We start from the raw sequence: 18538 nt of genomic DNA on the forward strand, positions 1-18538 counted from the left end.
ACGGCAACGTGAATTTAGTGAAGCTGCAGCGGGTGTTTTTGAGGAGTCCAGCAACAGTGATATTCAAGGCTGAATTTAGCGCATAGTCCGGCAACAATGAGCTAGTCGGAGCATGCTACCTTACCCCACCTACTCTGCCCCCGCACCAGCCGCTGTGCCCATTGTAGGACATCCTCCTTCCTGCTCTACGCCTTTTTGTTCCTTGCGACCTTCATATCGTTTCCGCCCTGCTAATATACTTGTATTGTGTATGTGAATGTGCACAGTGCTGGCATGGTGTTACACGATAAACGTATATGGGTATCTACCAGCCAGCTTGAGTTTGCACAACATTCTAGAAAGATGTCTACATCTGAAATACTTGTACAAGCACACTGACGAAACTGGTCCTGACCTAGACGGGTCTCATGTGAAAGAGATCGTTCTCCGCTGATACAGGTGCCCCGATTAATTCGGGACCTCGATGAATCCCGGGGCACTGATCAGTTATGGGGGTAAATAATTTGCGATTTAGGCCCTGTGCTTTAATCCTGGTTTTTCAACCCGTTGGAACATGTGCAGATTTAGCACCAAGGCAGGAGAGGTATGTGGATTCTCAGGGTCTTTGAATTTTGTTAAGTAGAAAATGACCAGTTCCACATTTACGGCCATTAACTGAGTACGCTATCGCATCATGCGCATCGCATGAGATAATTTCGCGTTCTACAGATTTCCACCACTATTGTCACAGCATCACCTATGCCAACATGCAAAGAAAAGTCCTCGCCTGCTGCACTCACAGTCACGCTGTAGCATTCTGAAACATGTAGCGTCACAGATGCATCAGGTATGCTCTTCTTCTGACGGCTCGAGCATCCGTGGACTTTAGTTTCCCACAGCTTCCACGGCGCCTTCTTGGAAGTTATTTTATGAAGAGTGTCCCCTTCACGTGTAAGCCTTCTACCAACCCTTGTACAGGTATATGCGCTTTTTGTGTCGCTTCACTAAGCGTGCCAGCTAGAAGTATATTGTCACCTATTGGTGACGGCACTCCAGGCAGTGAAGAAGATGGCATGTTCTTTTTAAAGAAAACTGTTCATTGGGCTGACCTGCGCACACAATGGACTTAATGACTAGGAGGCGGCGAAAGCAACAAGCGTGCTCAATGGCCTTCGCGCAGAATTCCCGCCCCTCTTGGTTGTCCTCAATTTAAAGCTGATAGCGAACTTACGTGATGCGGCGTGTAAAGTCACTGCAACAGTCTGGAACTCCCTATAGTCGGCTCCACCTCGATGCGATCAATCAAAATACACCTGGTCGAGCCTTTGCATAACAAGCAAAGAGATAAAGTCGCGTGTCGGCACGTTTGAAGAATGAACAAACAGTACAAAGATTCGCGGTATTACTTTCCTTTCAAAGAACCATCGCCCTGATGCTTTAAAATAAATAAGAGTGGAAACACAGCGTCATTTAGAGCGCATAATCGGGCTTTAGACGGACGACATGGAGCACTTCTGGCCGTACGCGGCATCGCTGGGATGCAGTCATATCCCAAGGAAAGATTTCATAGTCCAGTGCATCTAGCCGGCGAAGAACCTTGTACGAGCCCAATAAGTGGCGTAGAAATTTTTCTCTCAGTCCGAGGTGGCGAATGGGCGCGTACAACCAGACTCAGTCTCCTGGCTTATATTCCGTGTTGTGTTTTTGTAGGTTGTAGCTTATGTTGTCGGTCCGTTGCTGGTCTTTGATTCTTAATCGGGCAATTCTCCGGGCTTTTTCTGCGCGCGGTGACGTGACGGTAGGCGGTGACGTCGTCGTTATCGTCATCGGTAACGTTGGACAACATGACGTCTAATGTGGTCGTGGCCTCCCTGCCATGGACAAGCCTAAATAGCGTCATCTGGTTGGTATCCTGTACTGCGGTGTTGTAGGCTAAGGCGATGTAAGGCGGGATGACGTCCCAGGTCTAGTGTCGGGTATCTACAATCATGGAGAGCATGTCAGTGATGGTTTCGTTGAGGCGTTTCATGAGTCCGTTTCTCTGCTGGTGATATGCAGGTGTCCTGCGGTGGCTTGTTTGGCTGTAGCGCTGGATGGCTTGCGTCAGTTGCACCAGGAACGATCTTCTGTCCATGGTGAGCACATCAGGGGCGCCTTGTCTCAGAAGAATGCACTTCACGAAAAATTTGGTGAACTCTGCTGCAGTTCCGTTCAGTAAGGCTGTTTCCTCGGCGTAGCGGTTCAGGTAGTCGGTCGCTATGATTATCCACTTTTTTACAGACCTTGATTTCGGGAAAGGGCCAAGGAGTTTCATGCCGATCTGCTGCAAAGGCCTTGAGTGTGGTTTAATGGGGTTCAGAAATCCTGCTGGTCGGATGGGAAGCGTCTTTCGTTGCTGACAATCTTTGCATATTTCCCATAATGTGCGACATCCGCAGGCAGTCGGTGCCAGTAGTATGTCTGTTATTCTTCGGAGGGTGCAAGAACACCCGAGATGTCCAACTGTCGGCTCATCGTGTGAGGCCTGTCGACCGTCTTTACAGAAACTCGCAGGTAGAACCGTCTTTACAGAAACTAGGTTTGCTTTGTCTAGCTTTCTTTCTAGTTTTTATTCTTTTTTCTCTCTCTTCTTGTTCTTTTTTTGCCTTTTCTAATGTGTGACCGTCGGACACTTGTATCCCCCCCCCCTTATGTAATGTCCCCACGGGACCCTTAAGGGTTAATAAATCATGATGATGATGATGAAAAGACAATCCTTGCTTCATAGAGGCAGGGGCTCAAGAAATATTGTCTTCCAAGAACTCGATGAGGCAGCTTAGGTCGAGGTCCGTGCGTTGCCACTGCGCAAATGAGCTGGAGCTGATGGGTCCTAGGAAGGCACCCTACAAGGGCTCGTAACAGGCAGTAGGCGGCAGAGTGCTTGCGTCCACACTTGTAAACGACAGTGACGTCAAACTCCTCGAGGTTCATTGAGCGACGCGGCCGGAGGGGTCCTTCAGGCTGGCAGATAGCACAGTGCGTGGCTATCGCTGACTATGTTGAAAAGTCGTGCGTAGAGGTACGGGCGGAATGTCAACGTAGCCCAGATGATGGCAAGGCACTCCTTCTCAGTTGCCGAATAGCTAGCTTCGGCCTTCGAAAGGGAACAGCTAGCGTATGCGATTATTTTCTCCACTCTGTGGGTGTTCTGAACTAGGACGGCACCTAGGAACACGCTGCTTGAGTCTATCTGAACCTCAGTCTCGGAGTTTCAATGCGCGAGAATCGATTGGATCACTGGAAGTGCACGAGGAGAGGTGGGGACCGACACTCTCAAGTCTAGGTTATATTTAAACATAAATATTCCCGAAAGCAGATGACTTGACAGTCGGCGCCGTAGCTCAGCGGTAGAGCACCGGACGCGTAATTCGGAGGTCGTGGGTTCGGATCCCACCGGCGGCATGTGGTTGTTTTTTCTTCTGCTTTTCTAATCAATTACCATTAAGCGATAACATATTCCGTAATATTCTAAATTGATCAGCACCAGAAATTAAAGAAATACATTAAAAAAAAAGAAAAAGTCCCCTGTGCTCCTTGGTTTCTGTGGCTGTTGGCTTCTGTCATATTTATAACGAGCCCCTCATTCCCCTTCCCTTGTTTGCTTAATTGCTTAGCGAGGGCCTCGGTTCTGGCAGCCTTGACGCCGTAGGAAGCATAAGAGGGTTCTCACGCAGCTTCCACCCTCTTCGTTCGATGACGTTCTACGTCACACCTGCGGTAACTCAGGACGTTCCACGTCCGCCGCTTATGAACGTGGGTGGCGCTGATGAACACTCTCAAGGTTAGGTTACTTGTAAACATAAATACCCCCGAAAGCAGAAGATTTGACAGCCGTCGCCGTAGCTCAGAGGCAGAGCACCGGACGCGTAATTCGGAGGTCGTGGGTTCGGATCCCACCGGCGGCATGGGGTTGTTTTTTCTTCTGCTTTTCTAATCAATTAGCATTAAGCGATAACATATTCAGTAATATTCTAAATTGATCAACACCAAAAATTAAATAAATAAGTTTAAAAAAAAAATCTCTGCCTCTCCCGTAACCGAGAGTAGAGTAAGCATGAAATGTTTACGGGCATAACACGAAGCGTACGCGGACACGACGAGACGCAGGCCTGACAAGAATGTATATGCAGCGTGTTCGAAACTGTCTAAAGTGCGTAGAGGCGAAAGCGTTTTCCGCAACACTTTGCCTATGTGATACTGGTGACGTCAGCACTGGATTACGTCACACATAATTGATGACGAAGTAATGACAAATTAATAATTAGTGACTAATTACTTATTAATAACTAAACACTAATTAACTGCTAAATAATGAAGCTTAAGCTTCGCCTTTAGGAGTGGAACGCGACAGCGTGTTGTAGCGCTGCCAGACAGTGCACGGAACGCCACCACCCGTTCGGCGCGATGCCTTGCCCTTTGAACGCAACGCTTTTTGAGGAAAGGGAATGGCGCAGTAATTCTTTGTCATCTCGGTGGACACCCGAACCACACCGTACAGGAAGGGAGGAACGCCACCACCCGTTCGGGGCGAAGCTACCGACGCTTGTACGGCGGTCCTGTAGGAGTGCTTAGAGAGTCTAGTTAAATCTCGTACGGTGCCGGGATGCTCTCGTTTCAGTGCCCCGATGAGTGGAACAGATCACGTATGACAACGAAGTGTATTGTGGCATGTATGTGCTTTTTGCATGCGTTATTAGAAATCGGAAATTATAATTCCGTGCATTATCAATGCACAGCTCGACTGATATCTTGATAAACATTGAGAACAAAATTGGCAGCAGTTATTTTTTGCGACTCATTTGGAGAGCAACCGGCGCTTGTATACCGGTCCCGTAGGAGGGCTTAGAGAGTCTCGTTGAATCTCAAGTCTCGTACGGTGCCCGGATGTTCTCGTTTCAGAGGCCTCTCCATGGAGGCCAGGGTGAGCATCATCAAGGGCCGCGCGTGCGCCTTTGCCCACTATGTGGCCCGCGTAGCAGTGATGCCGCGTCGTACTGCGGGTCGGCTCGCGTCCCTTGTGGGCGCCTTTGTCTGGGACGGTGGCACGGCGCAGGTCGCTCGACGCCTTTGCCAGCTGCCGCCTTCTAGAGGAGGACTCGGGCTGCCCTGTGAAGCCACCATGGCGCGTGCGCTCAGCGCCAAGCTCGTAACCACGCTGGTGGAGAGCGACGCATACCTTGGGCGTTCGCTCATGTTTTATTGGATGAGCACAGTGCGGCGCTTCTTCAACGCTGAGTGCCATATAGGTCCACAGGCCGAGAGGCCTCTGCGCTTCTATAGAGCGGCTGCTGGTTTTAAGCAGTCTGTTTGTACTGACTTGCCAGGAGTCGACCTGACTGAGACGCCCGCGTCTCGGCTGAGCGAGATGATCGCGTGCGTGCGCCTTTGCGCCGACGACCAGCGGCGCACCGCGGTACGCAAGTGGCGCACGTGGTGCACAAGTCGTCTCCCTCCGCAGGTCCGCGACTTTGAGTGGAGGAGGAGATGGAGGGTCCTCCCCACGCGCGAACGCCTCTTATGGGGCCTTGTGCCCAACGCCCAGTGCGCGCAATGTGGAGCGCGAGAGAGAGCGCGACACACTTTCTTTGAGTGCCGTGTTGCCCGGATAATGTGGTGGCAGGTGTATCGGATGTTTTCAGTTTGCGCCGGGCCAGGCATCCGGCAACCACGGGATTATTTTGGCAAACTAGTGTTTATGTCCGCTATGTTTGTTTTGTGGCGTGGCCGCTGTCTGGCCGAAGCCCGGCGTCAAAAGCGACGGCTATGTACCCCGCGTTGCAGAACCTACGTCTCCTCATCTGGCAATACCTGTCTGAAAGGCTTGCAGCGGATGGGGAGGCGCGGTTTCTGCGACGGTGGCACACACGCTTCTTTGTCTTGCACGAAGGTCGGCTGGTTATGCCGGCGTTGCGGTATTAGCCGGGCCGACCCCCCCCCCCCCCCCCCCTCTTTACCGACTATGCCGGTTTGTTCGAGGATGGTGGTGTATAATTTTGAAAGGGCCAATCACCCTGAGAAAGATCCTTGCCCCCCCCGTGCGTCGTTGGCCACGGGAGGCTGATTCTTCTTTGTCCAGTGTTCGTTCTATGCACTATAGGCTGTAATTTGTGATATGTACGGTGTGTTAAAATAAGGGCATGGTGTTTTTGGGCGGCCACCCACTTTGTATACATTTGTTTTGCCCTCAGTCATGAGTGTATTTCCAATGTTTTGTTTGTTTGCACTGTTGAATAAACTTCCCTTTTATTCAGAGCCCAGATGAGTGGAATTCAGTGGATTTCAGTGCCCGGATGAGTGCTCTCGGTCTCGGCGTGACGTCACCACACTGCCGACAACGGGAGCTAAAAGCATTTCATGCCTAAAAAGAAAAAGTCCCCTGAGCTCCTCGGTTTCTGTAGCTGTTGGCTTCTGTCATATTTATAACGAGCCCCTCATTCCACTTCCCTTGTTTGCTTTATATATTGTTGTGTCGGCGCAGCGCTTATCAAGTTTGCTGCACTTTGCTACTGTGCGCCGCGTATCTGATGTCGCGATTACTGTTCACGTGTGCAGTTGTATCACTGGCCAATGGCATGCCTCGGTTGCACCCAGGCTGTCTTTATAAGGCGAAGCCACTGAATTGTTTCTGTCTGTTGTGTCGTGTTGCTGCCCGAATAAATACTTGACTTCACGGCGTCTGAGTCCAACATAGCGACGAGGATGGGATAGTTCGTGCAGAAGCATGAATCCAGCCTGCACAACCGACGAAGACGCCACGGCAATCAAGGAGATCAGAGATGACCACCACCCTGGGATCTTTGGCAGAGTTCTGCCCAGACTCTGGCAATATCGACGTCTACCTGGAAAGGTTCGACCTGTACGCAACCGCCAACGGAATAGACGCAAGTAAGAAGTTGCAAGTCTTCCTAACAATCCTGGGTGAAAAGGCTTACGTGACTCTGCGTAGCCTATTGCTGCCGAAAAAGCCAACAGAGGTCAAGTACAAAGAAGCTGCAGAAGTTCTATAAAAGCACTATGCTCCAAAGCGGTCTGTGGTTACCGAACGGTATCACTTCTACCAGCGAAAGCAAGAGCCGAACGAAAGCCTGAAACAGTTTATCGTCGAGCTCAAAAGGCTGGCTGCTACGTGCTCGTTTGGAACATTCTTGGAAGAAGCGCTCCGAGATCGACTGATTGCTGGAATCCGTACGGATTCGATTCGATGCCGCCTTCTTGCCCTGTCGGATGACGAAGTTACATGGGAGCGAGTCTGCAAAATCGCCACTGCCTTGGAAACAGCCCAGAAGGACACCCGGGAAATGCTACCGGAGGGGTCAACCGCCAGTCCTGCCGACGTCTACTGGCATCGGGAACCTGCCACGCAAGGCGGAAGACACTCGACTAAGGAAAAGCCCGCGAGCAACGTGCAACGTGCCCCCCAAAACGGTCCAAGAAAGCAATGTGGGAAATGCACTGTTCGCGCCTGTCATAGGTGTGGCGGACTGCACGAGTCAGTGAGTTGTCCTTTTCTCAAAAGTACATGCTTCAAATGTTCGAAGCCAGGTCATGTAGCGAAAATGTGCAAAACAAAGGTCGTTCACAAAGTTGAGGAAACCTTGTCGGAAACACCTGAGTTGCTTACGGTTTGTACTACAAAGTTCGTAGCTCTCCGCCCATTGTGCTTAATGTAAAGGTTAACGGCAAGGATTTTTCCAATGGAATTAGACACGGGAGCCGCTGTGACCATAATGTCTGAAAGAGACTTCGATGCAAATTTCCCAAACTACCCATGTTCCAATGACGACGTACGTCTAGGAGTGTATAATGGCACTGCACTCAAAGTAAAGGGTGTAGCGAACGTGAGTGTGTCTTATCGGAACCGAAGCTACGATCTGCCTCTGATAATTGCAAAACAAGAAACTCAAGCTCGAATGCCGACGCTTTTAGGCCGCGTTTGGGTTACGACACTAAAAGTTGACTTGCAGAATGCTGTGCAGCAGTTGCAGTATGACATAGATAACGTACAGTACGGCAGGCAGATGGTAGCAGCGGAATCCGAGAAGAGGTTAAAACAGCTGTACGGTGATGTGTTTGAGACAGGCTATGGTTCTATCAAGGGATTCAGTGGCAGCATCCAAATGAAAAGCGATGCGCATCCAACCTTTTGTAAGGCGAGACCAGTACCTTATGCTTTGCGCGAACAAGTGGAAAATGAATTGCGCGACCTTGAGAAAGCTGGTGTGGTGTACAGAGTCAGACACAGTATTTGGGCTACACCGCTCGTGATTGTACCGAAGAAAGCTGGAAAAGAGATTAGGATATGTGGAGACTACCGAGTCACAGTCAATAGGGATATTGAACTCGACCACTATCCGCTGCCTCTGCCAGAGGACATATTCGCGTCTCTGGTTGGGGGAATCGTGTTCACTTTGCTGGATTTGTCAAAGGCGTACCTGCAACTTGAGCTGGATGAGCAGGCACAGGAATTGCTGACGGTGAATACGCACCTGGGGCTTTTCATGTTTAGACGATTGCACTACGGAGTGGCAAGCGCGCCCGCAATGTTTCAGGCCGTGATGGATCAGGTTTTGCGAAGCATCCCTGGTACTGCCTGTTACCTGGATGATGTGTTAATAGCAGGTAAAGACCTGGCAGAGTGCTACCGCCGTTCCGAGCAGGTGCTACAAGCACTCAGTGAGCACGGCATTCGTGTCAACGTTGAGAAATGCTAATTTTTCCAAGAAAGTGTGCGTTACTTAGGACACGAGATAGACAAGCACGGCGTACACCCAGCAGCTGAAAAAGTGAAGGCAATTCGAGACGCGCCAAAACCAAGTAACGTGACTCAGCTAAAGGCATTTTTGGGCCTTATAAACTACTATGCCAAATTTTTGCCTGATCTAGCAAATGTGTAGAGCCTCTGCACCAACTGTTGCGCAAGGGCAGCACATGGAAATGGTCGAGCCAGTGCGATGCATGTTTCAGTCGCTGTAAGAATTTGATCAGTGAAGAGATGGTCTTGGAACTGTACGATGTAAGGAAGGAAATACAGTTGACATGCGACGCTTCTGCTTAGGCGCAGTGCTGTCGCACGTGGTTGAAGGTATAGAACCACCGATTGCGTTCGCATCATGGACAATGACTCCTGCCGAGCGTAACTACGCTCAAGTGGAAAAAGCTCTTGCAGTTGTTTATGGAGTGCGGAAGTTTCATAAATATCTCTACGGGCGTAGCTTCAATGTAGTCACTGATCACCAGTCCCTTACCGTCCTTTTTGAGGCAAAGCTTCACACAATTGCCGTAGCTGCAGCTCGTGTACACCGCTGGGGAATTTTTTTGCAAACTACAACTTTCGTATTTCGCACCGACCAGGAACAAAGGTAGCCAATGCAGACGGACTATCACGCCTTCCACAGCCGGAAACCGGTGACGAGGCAGAAGAATTTTTTTGTTTTTTGCCTGTCAACAAACTTCCCGTTACAGAGTGGTTTGTTGGGCGAGTTGGTTTACCATATTGAAATATACCTGCGCTTAAAAGACACGGACTGAAAGATAGAGACACACACACACAGCGCTGGACTTACAACTGAATTTTTTATTCGGGAAACACTGCTCTTTATACACACCAGCAGCTGATAAAAATGGAAGATGGTAACACCCGGATGATAAAAATCGACAAACTTTGCCGCTGACATGTGGCAAAGCATACGTAGGCCAAACGGGGCGATGTTTGAACGAGCGGCTCCGTGAACATCGGAAGGGCATGGAACGGAAAGGCGATGGGAATTTGGTGGTTCATTGTCAAGAGTGTAAATGTGTACCTTCCTATAACGAGACGAAGATAGAAAGCAGGAACCGTGACCAAACGGCGCGTGAAATAATTGAAGCCATGAGCATAGCGGACAGTCGGGTTGCATGCGTGAGTAGCACGTTCCTTTCACTACTATCAAAGGAAAGGGCATTTTTGCAAAAGGGAAGGTAGGACTAGACATGTGACGAGACAGTTTGTCGATTTTTATCATCTGGGTGTTACCATCTTCCATTTTTATCAGCTGCTGGTGTGTATAAAGAGCAGTGTTTCCCGAATAAAAAATTACCGACGATTACGTTACTTCCTAATGCGAAATTTGAGCGCAGCAAATAAGCTGTTTCACCTTTTCGATAGTGAGTCAACCCCAGCTGCGGAGTTGGTTTCAGGGACAACGCCGCCGATGCCGACACAAACAATATGATACCCTCGCTTCCGCAGCGCTAAGAACCAGGTCTAGCCGTGGGAAGGTGGTCACGTATTCGTCGACGTGCCGGGGCCTACGTGAAATCGTGAAATATCCGGCGCTTCGGCAACTGAAGAGCACCCTATCCGCCACACAAGAACAGGGGGGGGGGGGGGGGACCCTTTCCTCCTCTTTCTGCATGGCGGCGACGGTGTTCTATGCAGTCACGTTATCTTGACTCTATAGCGGCGTCAGCGGCATCCAGCGGTATCAGTCGGTCGCTGCTAGCGCTGGGGGGATGAAAGGGGGCCGGAGCTGGTTACGAGGCCGACGACAACGCCGACGACGACGCGAAACCCAGGAACGGACGCCAAAGAGCTGCGCTCTAAAATTCAGTTGTAAGTCCAGCGCTGTGTGTGTGTGTCTCTATCTTTCAGTCCGTGTCTTTTAAGCGCAGGTATATTTCCCGCTACAGCTAAAGATATCGAGCGAGAAACTGTGAAAGATCCAGTGCTCAGCGCTGTGCGTGAAATGGTATGGCATGGATGGCCGCGCGCTGTTGACGCTTCTTATCAACCTTTCTTCGTGAGGCGATTTGAGCTTACTGTGGATTGTGGTTGTTTGGTGTGGAACAACAGGGTCGTGATACCCCAGTCGCTTCAAAGTGAAGTTACGTGTTTGTTGCATGAACAACACATTGGAAATACTAAGATGAAAGCACTTGCAAGGTCAATGGTTTGGTGGCCACAGATAGACAACTGCCTGGAACAAACTGCGAAGCAGTGCGAAATTTGTCAAAGCACAAAATCTGTGGGGCCACTAGCACCGCTTTCATCTTGGAAATGGTGCACAAACAGTTGGGAGAGGGTACACCTTGATTTTGCGGAAAAAGAAAACAAGATGTTTCTTTTAGCTGTCGATTCCTATTCTAAATGGTTGGAAATCAAGATCATGACGTCAACGACAGCGCAAAGCACCATCGAGACAGTGCGCTCGTTGTTCGCAAACCATGGCTTACCGACTGAGATAGTCACAGATAACGGACCGCAGTTTCGTGCAGTTTTTCGCAGTTTTGAGGAATTTCTTTTGGCAAACGGGGTTAAGCACACCCTTACTCCGCCATATCATCCTCAGTCGAACGGTTCGGCAGAACGCGCGGTTCAAACAGTAAAGCAGTCACTGTTGAAGCAATTACTCGAAGATCAGAGGAATAAAAGTTCTAGGTCAATGCAGCACAGAATCGATAATTTTCTGTTCGCTTATAGAACAACGCCGCACGCATTCACCGGCCAAACACCAGCTGAACTCTTCATGAAAACGAAGTTGCGCACTAGATTGTCGTTATTGAAACCAAGACTACAAGATGCAATCAATGCCAAATCGGAGAGGAATGTTCGCAGTGCAAACAAGCGGAGGAGTTCACCTAAAGCATTTTCTGTTGGAGATAGGGTGTTTGTGAGTTCGGTACGTGGGGAACAGGTGAAATGGCGTCCAGGCAAGGTGGTGGATGTGAAATCTGCTATGACATATCTTGTCGTGGTGGATGGACAGACTCGGTTTGTGCATGCGGACCATTTGCGACATTCTTGTGTGAAGCTCGCTGTTAACGAAAGTTAGATACCTTTACCACTTGCTAGTGATATGTTAGAAAGTGAGTGTTCCCTTGGACCCGCCTCAACTCCACAAGTCTTGGATGGGAGTGATGGTTGCCCACTCGCAACTGAAGCCAAAAGTGCGTCAACATCGGAACAGAGCGAGGCCTGTTCGCCGGTACTACCCAGATGCAGCATGCGTGAAAGGCGGAAGCCTCGGAAGTCTGATGTATGACAGTTTCTGATCTTGTCGGAGGGGAAGTGTTTGCAGCACTTTGCTACTGTGCGCCGCGTATCTGATGTTCGCAATTACTGTCCACGCGTGCAGTTGTATCGCTGGCCAATGGCATGACTCGGTTGCACCCAGGCTGTCTTTATAAGGCGAAGCCACTGAATTGTTTCTGTCTGTTGTGTCGTGTTGCTGCCCGAATAAATACTTGACTTCACGGCGTCTGAATCCAACATATATATATATATATATATATATATATATATATATATATATGCCTGTGCTTTTATCTTAATTATGTTGTGTATTGCACTCCTCTCTGTAACGCCCGACCCGGGCCCTGAGGGTATTCAAAATAAATAAATAAATAAATAAATAAATAAATATGAGCAGCTGAGTGATTTCCTGGAGGTTTACTGCAGAAGTGAGCCAAACATTCAGATGTTTTATTGCGTTAGCAATGCTACTGTAGGTTTTGCCTCGTGGCGTAGCCCCAATCGGTAGGGACGGATGACCTCGAACAGCCCCTGCTTCAGCCGCACGCCGCCAGATGGCAGCGCCGTCGGCGCGCTACTTCAGCCTCAACTCAAGAGGCAGTGCCCTACTTTTTGAAGCTAGGTCAGGGTGTCTTAGAACGCGCAGCTACAAAAAGATATTTAACGAAGATGACACATGTGCAGTGTGTGGTAGATCTGTGGAAACCATTGAACACCTCATAATCAAATGTGATGGTATCCATCGGGATGTCGATGCAGGCACAGTCACTCTTTCTGAGGCCCTAGGGTTTAAAGATAACAATGGTCATGTAAATAAATCGGCAGTGGAAGTTAGCAAAAAGAGATTGGAGGATTGGTGGCTGAAAAGCAGAGATGTGGCATAAGGTTAGAAATCTAGGAAACCGTAGGTAAGGATGATGGCGAATCTTAATGAGAATTGAAAACACATTAAACAAAAAATAATAAAGAAAAGCTGAGCATGATGGCAATTGCCACCACCCCGTTGCAAAGGGGGCGCTCCTATCCATCCATCCATCCATGCGCGGCAGCGGCGAGACACGTTGGATGTGTCTACGACAGATGGCGCCACTGGGAGATCTGGCACTTCTGGCCTTCGAAGGCGGCGTTAGGAGCACTGGCGTGCAGTTCGAAACGCTGCTGCGCAGCTTGTGTACGAAACGTCAAGTGACCCTCAAAAAAATGCAGTTAGCCTAATTTCCAGTCACACTACATAAATAAATAACGCGGATTAGGAAACTGGTTGACTTGGGGAATCGAACCAGGGTCTCTGGAGTGCACGCTAACCGCTCCGCCATGCCAGATCCATGGTTTGGAATGAACAAAGGCACGTCTAGTGAATGTGGTGTCTTCCTTCACTCCCATCTTCCCCCATTCCTATTACGGCGAGGTTCAGCTGTCCACCGAGATGTGCGAGAGAGATACATTTCCTTTCCTCAAAAACCAATTTACCGACGGGCAAGGCATACAGCTATTCTACGCACTATATTACAGCCGAACGAGCGATGGTATTCTGTGGACTCCCTGGCAGCGTGGGGGAACGGTCACTTGACCAAATATGGCAGCGTTCATGCTACCGCGCTGTTAAGCGCCCATAAATGCGCGCATGCCTTGGCGTCAACGCTTTGCTGTGCAGTCCTCTATGAACAAGTGGAAGCGACAGGAAGAACGCGCCAGAAGAACGCGCGCAAAGACTCCAAAAACAGCGGAATACCGAGGTTGCCATCGCTGACGCAATTTACCCTGTTTAATCAGAGTTAAACCATTGCCAATTTCTTTTGTCAGCCACCATAACAATTATTAGTAATGAATCAATACAGTGCACTTTGGTTCGAATAGTATTCCGTATTGAAGATTTAGAAACGCTGCATTTCTCTCGTTATGGTAGGCACAGCAATTAAGTACTATCGCGCTCAATATGAGTTGCAACGCGCGGTCATCGACCCGGGATCGTTCCGTGGTGTGCCTCCTCCAAACAGTCGCTCGGAATTCCGGGAGAAACTTTTTCCTGAGTGGGGGTGCTGTTGTTTCCTAGAACAGCAGTTTCTCCCAGCATTCCGAGCGACTGTTTGGAGGAGGCACACCACGGAGCGAGCCCCGGTCGATGACCGCGCGTTGCAACTCATATTGAGCGCGATAGTACATTGCAATGCAGATATCAAGCGACTCACTTCTTGAGCTCTCGTCGTCGCCCTGGACTCAACGCACTTCTTACCCTCCCCCTCCTGTACAGAAACGACACCCAGAATCCTCAAGAAATATTCCCCTCATATTAGTGATTAAAGTTTTATCTCCTCCTTCCTGAAATAGTGCCCTTTCAGGCGCGTGATCAAGTAGTTTTATCATGTAGCTGATAAAGTTTTTGCATATAACTTTGCATGTCATTTTGCAAGCTGAAGCAAAATGAATCCTACTTACAGTTGCTGCCCTCCTATACCAACCCGCGTTGATGTAAAAGCTGGAATATGAGCTTCGAGTTGTTTCTTATTTCTAAGGAGATCTTCGAAATAGAACTCTTGCAAAAAAAGGTGGTCACATAAGTTGTCCGGCAGATCTCTGGGCTCCAGCATTATGACTCGTGCTTCGCAGATCAGCGGTGTGCGATGATCTGCAAGAGTTGCCAATGTATACATAGTTCACTTTGAATACTTTGGTTCTTAATATAGCTTAGGCAAATCCGTAGATTAACTCTGCCCAAGGTACACAGAGTTTAAATTTCTTCGAACACAAAACATCATTCGCCCGCTTCCATGTAAGGTGCTATGCTAATACCATGCTACAAATAAACTGTCGGGGTATTTACGCTGAGTGTAACCCAATGTCAGGCGTGTTCGCCAAGGTATAAAACTAGACATTCGTCCCGTAGTTCAGTGCAAAAAGCACCGTACGCGACATTTGGAGGTGTTCGGCTCGGATCGCGCTGGCGTCATGTGGTTTTTTTCTTCTGGTTATTTATCAATATTCGTTTAGTCGTAAAACGATTACACTATTGCCCTACTAAGTTGGTTGAGAGCGCTGCATTATGGTAGCGTATGAGCTCACTCATGTCTACTATTTTATTCCGCGGATTTTCTTCCAGTACCGGAATAGAGAATTGCGAAAGAAGCATGCTACCAATGTAACTGAGTCGTTTGCTCCTGAACCACCTCTACAACTTGATGCGCGCTTGGCTAAAGGAGGATGTAAAGAAACGACACATGGCGTCCCATGGCGGCAAAGAATAGGCCGTTGATACCAGCAACGGCTTGCTTTCAAGATTTTTTTAAACTTCTCGTGAAACACCCCTTTAGATATTGGGTTTGTGCACATATGTACAGCAGTCGAGCTGCCATAAGGTTTTGGTTTTAAAACTAATTTTCGCAAGCCATGGGCACATGCGTACAGACAAGAATATATCTTTTTTGAGTAGGAAACCCTGCATTCTTCTGGAAGAAAAATTATATGTGATAAGAAGGGGAAAAAAAACTTCCAGATCTTCAATACAAATAACTTTAGATCGCAGTCCATAATTTTGTGAAACGTGAAGAGTTTCTTAGTAATTCTATTGAAACTTTTCTCTTGGAAGCAAACCAAAATTATTCAAAACGTAACACCGAAAAATTCAGGTTGTAGGGCTGTAATGCATTGTAACTAGCGCCGTGTTTTTACTGCAATGGGGAAGGAGGGACGCAGATCATCAGGCTTCATTTTTTGTGATTTATAAATCTGCCATTATGTACTGTTATGCAGTACAACACACTTGGGCAGCATATAGTTGTGCGTATTTGTTCTTTTTTAACCTTTTTGTTTACTTTTTGCGTTGTATTCGTACTTCTTTACAGTGTACATGCGACATTTTTCGTCCTCCGTACTGAATGCATTACAAGGCCCTGTATGGTATTACGAATAAATTAAGAAATGTGTGCTTGTTGGAGCCATATTGAGAACGTAATATTCGAAATGCGGACAACTGAATTACATTTAGAAAACCTATCGTCCTGGGTTTTGGTAAATATTTTTTCAGTGTCGTTTTCTGGTTGATAATTCTAGATCAAGAGGGAGTCTCGCATTATATTCTTCTAAAATACAAAATAAATTCTGCACGCAGACTTTGTTGCATCCAAGTACGATTACTGTATACAGCAAGTTGTTAAAAGTAATGTTCATGCATTCAGCTTCAAACTCAATGCGCGTGCTTGGATTTTAGCGTATGGCAGTCTTGAAAATACATTGAAAGCATGTTCTTTTCTTGTGAACATTTTTAATACGTCAAGAATTAAAATTTAATTCCTTTTAGCGTGTCTTTAACCTGTTTGAGGAACGCGAGTAACCTGTCACCCAGACATCGAAAGTTTCAAGACAATTGGCTTTCCTTTAAGGTTTATAAAACGTTTAGCTCAAACATTTGCAGCTTTGCAATGACCCGCCGTGACTGAAGCCAGCGCTTAAACGAAGATTGCTACATGGCCTGGCGCGCTGTAGTAGGCAGTAAGAATCGGAGTCACTGACAATGCCAACGCTGGCAAAGTCAAAGCGTGCGTCCTGTGAGTCGTGCGTGCGTAGGCACATGCTCCTGCGTCTTCCTGTGCTCACTCCCCAAGGGTGCAGATGATGCGGTTGACCATAGGCCTAATTGAAGAATGTGCCTTTGCTTGGCGAGAGGAGAAAACTGACGTTCTTGTGCAATCTGTCAGCGAAGACAGCTTATGCTCTGTCATGCCGCGGCATCTTGTGGCGTTTCAATAATCACGCGCAGCAGGCCTAAAATTATTACTGAAAGAACCATCATTTATTTTAATCCATGTTGAATATAAAGTAACGGCACGCGTTAAGTCTTCCTTCAGCCAGCAGCTTTTTTTACAATAGCCGTCTTTCTACTGGCGTGTACAACGTGTAGTATTAGAACGGCAAGCTTGCCGAGGTAACACCCCTCACCGATCTTCTGAAGAACGACACCCCCTTTAGTTTCGCCTGTCCAGCAAAAGTGAACAGGTTCTTTTCTCTTCCTTCCTTTCTTCCTTTGCACCAGGGCTGCCCCGTCGGAGACGGCTTTTGATATCTTGAAGGGTGGAGGTCTGGCTAGACAATACTTGACAACAACAGAGAACTTGCTGGGGATATAAACTGAAGCTTTATGTACAAGTATTTACATATATATACAAGTTCAGCAGTGAGCACAACAGCAACATGGAACTGGCTAACATTTAGGTGAGGCCCCTACTCGGCATAGCCGAAGATGCGTTACATCTATCTCCATAGCCCAGAACCTCCTTTCCGGGCTCCGGGACCCAGTTTTAAAGACACATGGGCCCGACCCACATTCATCAGCATCCAGTCGTGTCAAACTCTTAACACGATTGGTTATTAGCCGTGTGGCCCGCCCTCCAACTTCCTTAAGCACATAACTCTCTCTCAAATGTACATATTGTAAAAAGGGCATCATTTTCACTTAAAACATAGTACATTCCGAGAATTCACACGCATACGGATTGGCCCCCTGAGTTACGGGCCCCGCCCCACACTTCCACTGTATTACACAAACTCTCTCCCCTATGAAATACACAGCAAAACACATAAAACAATATGTCAAAACACTGACACGGGTATGTCTGTCTCCCCAGTACCCGTGACCTTGGCGATTCCCGGAACTAGGGCAATTATCGGCCCCAACCCAGCTGTGACCGTCGCAAACTACACCCGGGAGCGCAGATCCACTTTCCTATACGAGTCGGTTCACAATGGACTGCCGACCCCACCAGCCGTCCTACGGGGTCCGGGAGGCGACATAAGTCAAGTGGCCGCCACTGTCCCCAATTAAGCAGGTGGCTGTGCTCGTTCTGTCCGGTGGTGTCTTCTGAGCGCTCTCGTTTCTTGAGACCGAGTTTTCGAGCCTCGGGGCTATACCGGACGCCAGCCAGCTGCACCGTCGCCCACGGCTCCCATTCATCCGGACGCGCTGGGCCCGCTTCGTCCAGAAGTGTTCTCTTTTCAAAAGAAAAGCGGTCCAACCTCCGAACGAAGCGTTCGAATCTTAATTGGGCCGCAAGTGGTGTTTGTCAAGTCGCGGTGAGCTGTCGGCGTACGATGCAACAGTGGCATTGACATCTTTATGGCTCTTGGCTCTTTGTGCACCGGCGCGAAGCGGCCCCGGCGAGAAACACGCGTCCTTCCCCAAAGGGGGACAATGGGAGGCTTGGGTGAGCCGGCCGCTCCCTCTCTGGCTGCTGCCCGCTTTGCGCCCTCCACGCCGCCCCCCCCCCCCCCCCCCGCCGGGGGCTCTCCGGGGTCTACAGCGGCGACACAGGGGACAGAAAGGTGGGCGCTCCTAATGAGACCGCGCGCATCCACAGATCTCCTTGGGGCCCGCTCAACGGCGAAGCTCCCCTCCCTTAGCCGCGAAGAGGGGAGGGCGGGGGGGGGGGGAGGGGGAGAATAAACACACATGGCGCATGCTAGCCCCCTACAGGGGCCTTGCTCAAGAGAACTCATTTTCATCCCTCGTCCATTTGCTGA

At 48.8% G+C, this 18538-nt stretch overlaps 1 long non-coding RNA gene and 1 pseudogene across 1 annotated transcript in view; one reads left to right on the top strand and one right to left on the bottom strand.

Annotated features, from left to right (window-relative positions):
• The window catches only part of LOC149326734 (uncharacterized), a 131721-nt gene that overhangs the window by 84536 nt on the left and 28647 nt on the right, over positions 1-18538 (bottom strand). The gene's annotated exons all lie outside the window — the stretch shown is intronic.
• LOC149326735 (uncharacterized) lies at positions 6795-17843 on the top strand (annotated as a pseudogene).

Source organism: Amblyomma mixtum, chromosome 10 (genome assembly GCF_055824585.1).
Source record: "Amblyomma mixtum isolate Tamu chromosome 10, ASM5582458v1, whole genome shotgun sequence".
Lineage (NCBI taxonomy): Eukaryota > Metazoa > Arthropoda > Arachnida > Ixodida > Ixodidae > Amblyomma > Amblyomma mixtum.